Source organism: Sorex fumeus, unplaced genomic scaffold (assembly GCF_029834395.1).
Source record: "Sorex fumeus unplaced genomic scaffold, SorFum_2.1 ptg000072l, whole genome shotgun sequence".
NCBI classification, from domain to species: domain Eukaryota; kingdom Metazoa; phylum Chordata; class Mammalia; order Eulipotyphla; family Soricidae; genus Sorex; species Sorex fumeus.
In genome coordinates, this window is record NW_026606129.1 from 43,903,736 (window position 1) to 43,916,593 (window position 12,858).

A 12,858-nucleotide genomic window follows, 5' to 3' on the forward strand; every position below is an offset into this window, starting at 1 on the left:
CCCCATGATGTCTCACTATTAAGAAAATTTTTTAATAAAAAAAAAGAAAAAGAAAACTGTTAAGTCAACCATTCAAGTTAAGTAGTAAAACATTGCTAATTCTGAGACTGAAGCAATAGTACAGTAGTATGGCATGTGCCTTGCACACAGCTGTCCCGGTTTCAATTGCAGCATCCCATATGATCCCCCAGGGCCCACCAGGAATGATACTTGAGCACAGACACAGGGGTAAACCCTGAGCCCAGCAAGATGTGGACCTAAAACAAAACAAAACAAAACAAAACAAAAACAAAAAACCTAATTCTTTGCATGCATTTCCCCATCCCACCTGCTATCATCCCTCCTTAGATAACCATGATGATGAATGCATCACTTGTGACTGATAGTTTCACCATATGTCCTAGAAGTGTATACTGCTGAGAATGATCTCATTCTCTCATTCACAATATAAAGAAACATAATGCTTAAATAACAAATACCCAAAGACAATGGAAAAAAAACAAGATGATCACTGGTATTTAGTAGGAGACATGCCACTTGAGGGGTTGGGGGACAGGACAGGGAGTGGGTGGATCTCTATGGTGGAAGGAAGCATTAAACTGAGGAGGTGGTGCTGAAAGGTGGTAAAGTAGTATGCATGAAACCCTATCAGTAACAGTATTGTAAACCACCGTGCAAGATATTTATGTATACATAAAATTATTCGTCGCCGATTGCATCGAGCAGGCCCCAGTAACGTCTCCTTCCTCCTAGCCCTGAGATTATATTCAAGGCTCTTTAGGAGAATGAGACCCATCATTGTTACTGGTACTTGGCATATTGGGTACGCCACAGGGAGTTTGCCAGACTCTGCCATGTGGGCAGGCTACATTCAGTAGTTTGCCAGTTTGTCAAAGTAAGAATGAGATGTCATAATAAGATATCGCGCGGCCACAAATGCGGCCGCGCGGTTCCAGGAGCTGCTTTTTATAGTCTCAGAGTCTTGGCCGCTGATGGGATTACACGGTGCCAGGGGGCCAGTTGGTGGGTGTGACCCCCGCCTACTGGAATTTGGAGGATCTGGGTGGAGGATGCTCGACTCCAATCCGAGTAGGCTTGGAGATCTCGGCCCTGGAACCCACGTGGCTTTGTCCCTCTGCCGGTACCTTCAGGTGTACGGAGAGTGGTCTCGGCATGGTGGTGGCTGGTCCTGGAGATCTTCGGCTGCTGGGGCCCTGGCCAGGGCCGGGAGGAAAGCTCAACCCGCTCCCCTCCAAGGGCCCCAGTGAGGAATAGCCAGGTATGGGGGCAGGAGACTGCGCTCTTCTCCTCTGGGAGCTGCTTTTTATAGTCTCAGAGTCTTGGCCGCTGATGGGATTACACGGCACCAGGGGGCCAGTTGGTTGGTGTTTATAAATATATATTTATAAATATACACATATATTTATAAAGTAGCCTCTCATAAAGCAGATTACTGGGAGGAAGACAAATGGAGTGATGGCGGGGGGGGGGGGGAGGGGGCATTGGTGGAAGGAAGTGGACATTGGTGAAGGGACTGGTTTTGTAAAATTGTGTGCCTGAAACCTAACCATAAATAAGTTTGTAATTTCACAGCGACTAAAAAAACAAATCAATTCTTTTTGAAAGTATGTGTTTTTGAATTGGATATTTTTGGACTTCACTGAAATGATAACATACTGAATATAGTTTATAGAAATGGGATAGCACATAACTTAAATGTTGGGAGGGGAAATTTTTTCAAGATTAAAGAAAAATATAATACAATGTTAAGTGGAAAAAAACACAAAACATGCATATGTAATATATATAGTCGCAACCAGATGTATTAATTTCATATGCACATATGGCATATATATGCCTATATGTTCACATATGAATATGTACATAAGTTCATAGTCTTTCTAAACACAAATGCTCATATTAATAGAAAAAACTACAAACAACATGTGCTATCAACAGCTATCTCTGAGTGTGGTGAAGTTATGAGTGATTTTACTTTCTCCAAATCTCATGATTTTAAGGATATACTTATGCTTTTCATATACAAACATAAAAATGCCTTTGAAATGTTTTAAAAATTAAAATTATTTTTTTTAATTTTATTGAATCACCGTGAGAAAGTTACAAGCTTTGGGTTACAAGTTTACAAGTTTGGGTTACAATCACACAATGATCAAACACCCATCCCTCCACCAGTGCACATTCCCCACCATCAATCTCCCCAGTATACCCCCCTTCCCCACCTTCCCCCTGCCTCCATGGCAGACAATATTCCCCATACTCTCAACTTTTGGGCATCCTGGTTTGCAATACAGGCACTAGAGGTTTGGTCCATTATCTACTTTTAGCACACATCTCCCTTCCCAACTGATTCCTCCAGCCATCATTTTCTTTAGTGATCCCTTCTCTATTCCATCTGCCTTCTCCCCTCCGCTCATGAGGCAGGAAATAAGAGAAAATCTTAAAACACATATGCTACATTGAAAATTGAAAACAGAGCACTGAATATTTTTTAGTCTATAAACAAGTCAAAAGTACTAAAAAGGAAGTGAGATGGTAAATAAAAATAAAAAGCAGGTAATATAAATTTTTTATAATAATCTGGCTGAAATGCTTTTGAAAATTTCCAAAATGGATACATAAATTTTGCTGAATAAATATAGTTTGCTGTTGAATAAAACAATTGAAGAGAGGTAACTGGCTAAAATGAGTGTACTTAAAAATAAGTACTTAAAAATAAGTAATAGCTTATATACATGCTAAGAAAAAGACAGTGCTATGGTCCTTCCTATACAATTAAAGAATATATAATAAGAACACAAAGATGGGAACAAAGTTTTTAAGACTAAAATGGTGAAATCACTGCAGAAGTTCCATCTGGAAAGATGGAATACATTTTGATTGTTCATTTGCTGCCTTACTGTACTATTGAACTTCTCTAACCACGAACATGCATTCTGTTTTATTTTAATTTTTTAATGTCATCTGTGTTATTCAGATGGTGTAATTAAAAGCTTTATTTTTTGAAAATCATTTTCTTCCTTATACTTCCCCCATTCAATTAACTAAAAAATTTCCTTAGGTTTGTGAGGAGGGGTAAAAATTAAATAAATAAACAAACAAAGTCCCCATTGAATGTTTCATTGATTAGTAACTTTAATGTCTTGTGATATATTTCTCAGTGTAACAGGAATTACTCAGATGAGGGTGAGGACAGAGTAGTAAAAGGTACTGGATATTCAAAGAGAGTAAGGAAACGTATGAGTAACCAACCAGGTAAGAACATATTTAATTAGGAAGATGAACTTGATGTACCAGAGAAAGTCCACTTGAATTTAAAGTTAGTTGTTTACACTGTGTTTTCCTCTAGCTACGGTTAGCCACTGAAAGCTGGCATAGGGGCGGTGGAAAATTCAGTAGAACCAAGAAAAAGGTTAGCAATAGCAATATTCTTCAATGAACCGGAGCTGGTCCACATATACAGAGAAAGGCTGAGAACCACTGTCTATTTCCTTAGTTATGACTGCTGTTCTGTGAAGGGGGGATGGTGCGAAAGGTGGAAGAACATTGTCTAGAGGACAATGGAGGAAAAGTCATGTTGGATGTTGGTGGTGCATGCACAGTAGCACCGGCTGCTGAACGAAAGAAAGCCTTTAAGCGAAGCAAAGAGCTCTGACAAAAACTATGAACAAAACCCAGCCATCAAATGGATGGTGAGAGGAAAGCGGTAACACAAATTTAAATCCCAGGGAATCAGAGTGCTGTTAGAGACTTGAGCAGAGGTAGTAGGCAGAAAACCAGGAGTGGTGACCAGAAAGGACAAGAGCCAAAATCCGGTCATGTGTGTAGGCAGCCCCAGGAGGACAGGCAGGCTCCAGGAGACAGGGAGAAAGAGGAGGCTAAGGAGCTAAGAGCTAAGGTGCTGGAAGAATTTCCCACGAGAATATCAAAAAGAATATCAAAATGGCCAAGTGATAGGAGCAACGTGGAAAGATGAACTGCAAACCCAAAACTATCTGTGAGCAATAAAAGACAGAAATCCATAGGCACGACAGCATAGGGATGGATATACAAATACACAGGCTATCTTCAGGAGGCATGAGCTTTTTTATGCCTAGAGTTTGGGCAGGAAACAACCTTTAGTTCAGAGAGAGCTCCTCAGGAGTGTGGAACAGAAAGCATCACTCAGGGTGGGGGTGAGGGGGGCAATGTCCACATCTCAGGGCAAGGATGGGGCCACCCAGCATCCAGAAAGTTGAAGATGAGCACCCACAGCAAACTGGGTGTACGGATTCATGGTTGGTAGAAATATTCTCTTAGAAGAACATTCGTGTGGCCATAAGCATAAGCATAATTTTTTTTAATTTTTTTTATTTATTTTTTTTTGCTTTTTGCGTTCACACCTGGCGATGCACAGGGGCCACTCCTGGCTTTGCACTCAGGAGTCACTCCTGGTGGTGCTCAGGGGACCATATGGGATGCCGGGAATCAAACCCGGGTCGGCTGCATGCAAGGCAAACGCCCTACTCTCTCCAGCCCATAAGCATAATTTTAAATATATATATGTATATATATATAAATATACTGTCTGTTTTAACTACCCGACTAAAGTAAAAAATTCAACAAGATACACATACTTGGGCTGGAGCGATAGCACAGTGGGTACGGCGTCTGCCTTGCATGCAGTCAACACGGCCGACCTGAGTTCGATTCCTCCGCTCCTCTCAGAGAGCCCTGCAAGCTACGGAGAGTATCTCGTCCGCACAGCAAATCCTGGAAAGCTATCTCTGATGTATTCAATATGCCAAACACAGTAACAAGTCTCACAATGTTACTGGGCCACTGAGCAAATCCATGAACAATGGGAGGACAGTGACACATGTTGAAAGTAGACTATGGACTGAACATGTTTGCCACTCAATGCCTCTTTTGCAGACCACAACACCCAAAAGGAGAGAGAGAACAAAAGGAAATGCCCTGCCACAGAGGCAGGGTGGGATGGGGGGGATGGGTGTGGGAGGGATACTGGGACCCGTGGTGGTGGAAAATGGACACTGGTGGAGGGATGGGTATTTGATCATTGTATAATCGAAACCCAAGCACAAAAATTTGTAAATATACAACTGTACCTCATGGTGTTTCACTAATTAAAAAAAAGGAAAAAAAATATGTAAAGGGCAGAAAGTATCTTTTTTTCTCCATGATTATCTCAATGCCAAGAATAAGTACAAATTCACTGCTAATGGAAATTATAATTATACTCTTGGATAAAAATCAATCAGAATAACTTTAGCACATTGTTTTATCTTTTATTTTAAAATATGAATTGTGAGGTCTTTTTGGTGGAAAACTTTAATCTCACTTTTGTAAACAAGTGGGGCCAGAACTTCAGAACATAATATGACAAAGTCTTTGTCTTCAGCTCAATAATCAGGAGCATACTCGAAAGGAGATAAGAAACACGGTTTAAAACGTTAATACAGGGGCTGGAGAGATAGCACAGCAGGTAGGGCGTTTGCTAGCACGCGGCCGACCCAGGTTCAATTCCCAGCATCCCATATGGTCCCCTAAGCACCACCAGGAGTAACTCCTGAATGCAGAGCCAGGAGCAACCCCTGTGCATCACCGGATGTGACCCAAAAAAGCAAAAAAAAAAAAATGCTAATACACATGATGAGCTCCCGAACATACTTCTTTAACGTCACAGCTTCCTGTCTCCCAGAGAACTAAGATGCTCACTCCAGAATTTCCCCAGAGCACTTTCCCAGATTGCTGACTTCTAAAATTGCCCAGATAGTACTGTATGGTAGAGTTAGGTGTGGTGACCTGCAGCTTCTACCAGTGAAAAGTGAGAACAGCAACTACCAGCAACTCTCCCTGGTCTTTTTTTCCACTGCTTGGAGCCTCTGAAAATGCCACAATGCTTTGTAGTGTTAAATGATTTCCAATATTTTCAAATACAAAGACCAAAACTTCATTTCTCCTTAGGGGAAAAAAATAATCTACAAAATGTTAGTTCCTCTATTCATGCCCCTTTAAAAGTATTTTGAATTTTTCTAACGAAAAGAAATGGAATGTCTATAGGGAAAACTGGCTAACCGTGTGCTGGCACCTGTATAAAAAGTAAATCCAGGGTCCAGAGGATGCTGATCTCCGGCATCCCATATGGTCCCCCAACCACAATAATTCCTGAGTGCCGAGCCAGGAGTAACCAGTGAGCACTGCTGAGTGTGACCCAAAAAGCCAAAAAAAAAAAAGTATGCCAGTGGTCAGAGAGAGAATGCAGTGGAGAATGTGTTTCCCTTCCATGTAGCTAACTGGAATTTGATTGGAGAACGTGTTTTCCTTCCATGCAGCTAACTGGAGTTTGATTCCCAGCACACAGTATGGTCCCACAAGTCCTACTAGGACTGATCCCTGAGTGCAGAGTAAGAGTAATTCCTTATATGCACTAAAGGGCCTCAGCACCTCCCTTAAGAAACATTTTTTTTTAAGAAGTCAAAAAGAAGCAGTGGTTAAAAGAAAACCCCCTGTAGTTTGTACCCCTCCTAGACCATTCCCAGGAGAGAGCACCCTAACCTTGACCCCTCTCTCCATCCCCAAACCCCAATGCGGGCTGTATATCTTGGCTTATTGCTAATACAGATTGATACTAAAAGGGACTAGACGACTAGACTTGAAAACTTGAATAATAAAATGAAAGCATATTTATATATATATTTTTTTTTAAAAAAGGACCTGCCATAAAACAGTAGTTGCTATACTAGCTACAACTTGAAAATAGTTATCTTCAAACAAACAGACCAAGTAAAAGTTTCCAAACATTATTACTGACTTGTCCATATGAACAAACTGGTCTCGCCACCAATCAGGCAGGAGACGCTGCGTGTTCGAGGATCATAAGGGGGTACAGGACCACAGAACATTTATATGTATAACTTTCCCTTTCCCATAAAAAAAACTTTTCAAATAAGTTTAGGAAACCTTAGCTTATGCAGTCTTATTTTTTCTTTTAGTCTTCTTTTAATATGATCATCTAAACTCTGAATTTGGGAGGGAATGTAGGATGTCAGAATATTGCACCTCATTTGTGGTTTTGAGGGACTCTGTAATTTCACACATGTGCTACCTTCTGGATAGATTACAAATTATCTCATAGAAGTTACTGCCAGGGGCTGGAGTGATAAGACAGAAGGTAGGGCATTTGCCATGCACAAGGCTAACCTGTGTTCAATACCAGCATCCAATATGGTCCACTGTGTACAATCAGGAATAATTCCTGAGTGCAGAGCCTGAGTATTGCCAGGTATGACCCAAAAAGCTAAGAAAAAAAAGTCACGACCACCAATATCATCAGTTCACAACAATATCTCCAAAACAATGATAATTAAACCAGGTCCTTCTTTAAGTCAATATGTCAATACTCCTTTTTTTTTTTTTTTGCTACTGCTTCAGTACTATCAACAGTGCATATAAAAAAATAAGCACACAGTGAAGGTCAAATATCAGATGCTATTAAAAAAAAACTGGTGGGAAAATTCTGGGAATGGCCATGATTCAAATTAGAAACTGAGCATCAAGAGAACCATTCTTACTTGCCACAACTTCTTCCACTGAGGTGACACTATTAAGGGAAAAATTGCTAAGGAGGCTCTGGTATCATAATCATCTTCGAATTGATTGAGTTACTTGCCATAACCCCTAGTGCTAATCAGGAGGCCTTACAGAATCCCCCTTAGTCCAGAGAAGAAGCCTATTCCTGCATAAAAGGAGAGGGGTGATCCCTCAGGGTGAGATGTTCTCTTTTGAAACAGTGTGACATGAACCAAAACACTTAAAAGTTAATTCCTGATATTACATAAAGACATGTATGTTGGGGACTCTTCATAATTTCTTGAAACCCTAAAGTTTATTCAGGTAACAGAGAGAACAGACTACAAATCAGGGGAAGGGAATGGGGTGAGTGAGGGAGAACAAACACAAATTTATACATATATATGTTGTATCTATGATATATTTAATTTACATAAATAATACCTGTATAATATCATTATATTATATCTAATATATATTCTATTTACATATATCTTATTATATCTATGCCAAACACCATGCCAAAACATTCCAAGATCACATGCAAGAACAAAATTACTATATTTATGCATGGATGTGTCCGTGCACTGAAAGTATAAATGTAGAATTATAATCATACTAAAATGATGTACCCAAAGATGATTTAAAGTGGTAGATGAAATTCAATAATTTTCAAATTCACGAAAGCACAACCAAAATGATATACTTAGGATAATTCAGAATTTCAGGCACTAGGAGAATAACTATTTGACACTGAGTAGGAAAGGCCCTTACAGCATTGCTTGAAAACACTGCCACCAAAAGTCAGTGACCTCTACTTAACACTCATTCTCCTTACCCCCATGGTCCACTCTTTGAAGACCTTCCACTTAACTTAACCACTTAACTTCCCGTTAATTGTCGATTTGCTCGAGCGGGCGCCAGAAACGTCTCCATTTGTCCCTGTCGCGTGCTAGTGTAGCCCAATGGCGTCTGTTCGCTCTAGGAACATGAAGAGCCACAAACTGATCGTTCATGATCTTGATGAAGAAGTCTGACCATCTGGTAGGTGGGCGGCCACGCGGTCTTTTGATATCCCATGGAATCCAGTCGGTAACAGCTCTAGTCCAGCGGTTGTCTTTAAATCTCATTACGTGACCAGCCCATCTGATTTTTGACACATTGGCAAACGAGACAGCATCCCTGATTCTTGATCGTAGACGGATGTCGGAACTCCAGATTCTTTCTCTCATTTGAGTGAAATGTGATATTCCAAGCATAGCTCTTTCAATTCTTCTTCGGGAGACCTGAGTAGCGTTCTCATCCTGTTTGCGTAGAGCCCAGGTCTCTGAGGCGTATGTTAATGCAGGAAGAACAGTGGAATCAAAGAGATGTGCCCGGAGCCGGAGGTTCTTCGTCCTCTTAGCTATTTCTTCGACGTTCTTGAAGGCGTTCCAAGCCACTCTCTTCCTCCTGCGCAGCTCGGGTGCCAGGTCATTTGTCATGTTGACTTCTCGACCTAGGTACACATAGCTGTTGCATTCAGAGATGATCGTTCCGTTGAGAGCGAATGGGGCATCAGGAACCAGGCTGTTTCTCATAAACATTGTCTTCATAAGATTCAGCTGTAGTCCTACCTTTCCACACTCCCGGTCAAAGTCGGCCAGCATTTGTGTCGCTTGGCTGATGTTTGTGTTATTAAAACAATGTCATCAGCAAAGCAGACGTGGTGTAGTTGCTGACCATCTATCTTCACTCCCATTCCTTCCCATTCCAGTCGTCGCATGATGTTCTCGAGGGTGGCACTGAAGAGTTTCGGTGAAATGGTATCACCCTGCCGAACCCCTCTCTTGACATCAATGATTACTTCTTTGTAGAATGGTAAGATCCTGGTAGTGAATCCGCAATACAGCTCACGGAGAATCTTGATGTATTGGGCTTGAATACCCTGATTGGCTAGGACTTCAATGACCGCTTCCGTCTCAACAAAATCAAAGGCCTTCTTTAAATCAATGAACGTTAAACAGAGCGGCATCTTGAACTCCCGAGAAACTTCAATGAGCTTGGTTATCGTGTGGATATGGTCGATGGTGCTGAATCCTTTCCGGAACCCGGCTTGCTTGCATGAAGCACTTTCCAGGGAGCTATATTCTCACTTGTGTATGCAATCACATTTTCATACCAAATGATCAAATTAAGATGTTTGAATTGGGGCCGGAGCAATAGCACAGCAGGAAGGGTGTTTGCCTTGCACACAGCTGACCCAGGTTCGGTTCCTGGCATCCCATATGGTGCCCCAAGCACTGCCAGGAGTAATTCCTGAGTGCAGAGCCAGGAGTAACCCCTGAGCATCACTGGGTGTGACCCAAAAAGCAAAAAAAACAAACAAACAAAAAGATGTTTGTTTCATCATAATTAGATATCCTAATGGCATCTTTGAAATATGCATTCAGTGCTAATTATTATTATGAGTTTCCTTTTGTACTACTCCCCACTTTATCCAACATATACTGTAACTATTTCAGGCAAGAAAGGAAAGCAGTCCTTCCCACCCCAACGAGACCCCAAGTCATGGCCCACAAATGGCCTCTCTGGCTCCTGATCAAGCTGCTTAATGGCCATGATCCCAGAGACTAAGAAACAAATCTCGAAACCCAGAGGCTTTTGGCAGAAATGTGTCCAGACCCCATAGTACATTACTGTTGCCGGGCCACCCCAGGGGGTAAAGGGTGTTGTCCCTCCACCTGCTTCCCCTTGGTGGCTCAGTGGCTGTCATCCTCCAGAGGCCATTGGACAGTCAGGTCTGGGCCCGCAGTGACAAGACATTTTGGGCCTCACAGGATGGGGGTGGAGCCGGGCCTGACCTCCCCACCCCAATGAAACCTCAAGTCATCACCCACGAACAGCCTCTCTGGTTCCTGATCAAGCTGCTTACTGGGCATGATCCCAGAGACTAAGAAACAAATCTCGAAACCCAGCGGCTTTGGGCAGAAATACGTCCGGACCACGCAGAAGGTTACTGTAGCTGTGCCACCCCAGGGGGGAAAGGGTGTTGACCCTCCCCCTGGCAGCTCGGTGGCCGTCATCCTCCAGAGGCCATTGGACAGTCAGGCTTGGGCCTGCAGTGACGAAACTTGTTGGGCCTCACGGGATGGGGATGGAGCCGGGCCTGTCCTCCCCACCCCAAAGAGACCCCAAGTCATCACCCACGAATGGCCTCTCTGGCTCCTGATCAAGCTGCTTAAGGCCATGATCCCAGAGACTTAGAAACAAATCTCGAAACCCAGCGGCTTTGGGCAGAAATGCGTCCGGACCCTGCAGTAGGTTACTGTCGCTGGGCCACCCCAGAGGGGACAGGATGTTGAGCTTCTGCCTGCTCCCCCTTGGAAGCTCAATAGCCGTCATCCTCCAGAGCCACTGGACAGTCAAGTCTGGGCCCGCTGTGACGAAACTTGTTGGGCCTCACAGGATGGGGGTGGAGGTGGAGCCATTACTGGTCTCTCTGTCCCAATCTCGAAACCCAGTGGCTTTTGGCAGAAATCCCTCCAGATTTATGTGTTAAAATTTCGGAATTTCAAAATCACATGGCCCGACTGCAGCCACATAACATCATATGTTATTCATAACCAGCAATAGAACACAAATTGTCTACTGTTGCCTTTTCAGCAGATCTGAGTATTGGGGAAAAATCTCAAATAATAATGGTGGGCCTGGTGTCGAAATATTGAATGTGATCAAAGTAGAGAGAGAGTAATGTGGAAATCATCTGCCCCACAGGTAGGGGGAGGGTGTGGGATGGGAGTATAGTAGGGTTTTTGGTGGTGAAGAATGGGCACTGGTGTTTCATTGTATGATCGAGACTTAGACCCAAAAGCTTTGTAACTGCTCTCAGTGATTCAATAAATAATCACTTATCACTTATTCACTTAATCCCCATTATTCATCGATTTATTCGAGCGGGTGCCAGTAACGTCTCCATTCATCCCGGTTGTGTGCTAGCGTAGCCCAATGGTATCTGTGATTCAACGTGAAACAACGGCCAGGATCCAGAGATTATCACAACAAGCTCCCGGGAGAGCACAAGGCAGAGTCTCCTACCCTGTGTCTGACTATCCTCGCCAGGGCCCAACAGCTGAAGACCTCCAGGCCCCAACCAAGGCCTTACTGGGGCCACTCTCCACACACTTGGATAAGCCTCAGACATAACAGAACTGGCAGAGGAACCCAGGTGTGTGGGACCCGGGGCTGAGATCTCCAAGCCTGCACGGTTTGGGACTGGACCTGTCAGTAGCTAGACAGTTACACCCTCCAACTGCCGTGTAACCCCAACAACGGCCAGGATCCAGAGATTATCACAACAAGCTCCCGGGAGAGCACAAGGCAGAGTCTCCTACCCTGTGTCTGACTATCCTCGCCAGGGCCCAACAGCTGAAGACCTCCAGGCCCCAACCAAGGCCTTACTGGGGCCACTCTCCACACACTTGGATAAGCCTCAGACATAACAGAACTGGCAGAGGAACCCAGGTGTGTGGGACCCGGGGCTGAGATCTCCAAGCCTGCACGGTTTGGGACTGGACCTGTCAGTAGCTAGACAGTTACACCCTCCAACTGCCGTGTAACCCCAACAACGGCCAGGATCCAGAGATTATCACAACAAGCTCCCGGGAGAGCACAAGGCAGAGTCTCCTACCCTGTGTCTGACTATCCTCGCCAGGGCCCAACAGCTGAAGACCTCCAGGCCCCAACCAAGGCCTTACTGGGGCCACTCTCCACACACTTGGATAAGCCTCAGACATAACAGAACTGGCAGAGGAACCCAGATGTGTGGGACCCGGGGCTGAGATCTTCAAGCCTGCACGGTTTGGGACTGGACCTGTCAGTAGCTAGACAGTTACACCCTCCAACTGCCGTGTAACCCCAACAACGGCCAGGATCCAGAGATTATCACAACAAGCTCCCGGGAGAGCACAAGGCAGAGTCTCCTACCCTGTGTCTGACTATCCTCGCCAGGGCCCAACAGCTGAAGACCTCCAGGCCCCAACCAAGGCCTTACTGGGGCCACTCTCCACACACTTGGATAAGCCTCAGACATAACAGAACTGGCAGAGGAACCCAGATGTGTGGGACCCGGGGCTGAGATCTTCAAGCCTGCACGGTTTGGGACTGGACCTGTCAGTAGCTAGACAGTTACACCCTCCAACTGCCGTGTAATCCCAACAACGGCCAGGATCCAGAGATTATCACAACAAGCTCCTGGGAGCGCACGGCCACATTTGCGGCCGCGCA

At 44.0% G+C, this 12,858-nt stretch overlaps 1 protein-coding gene across 1 annotated transcript in view; it reads right to left on the reverse strand.

Annotated features, from left to right (window-relative positions):
* The window catches only part of ULK4 (unc-51 like kinase 4), a 583,905-nt gene that overhangs the window by 381,333 nt on the left and 189,714 nt on the right, over positions 1-12,858 (reverse strand). The window lies entirely within an intron of this gene.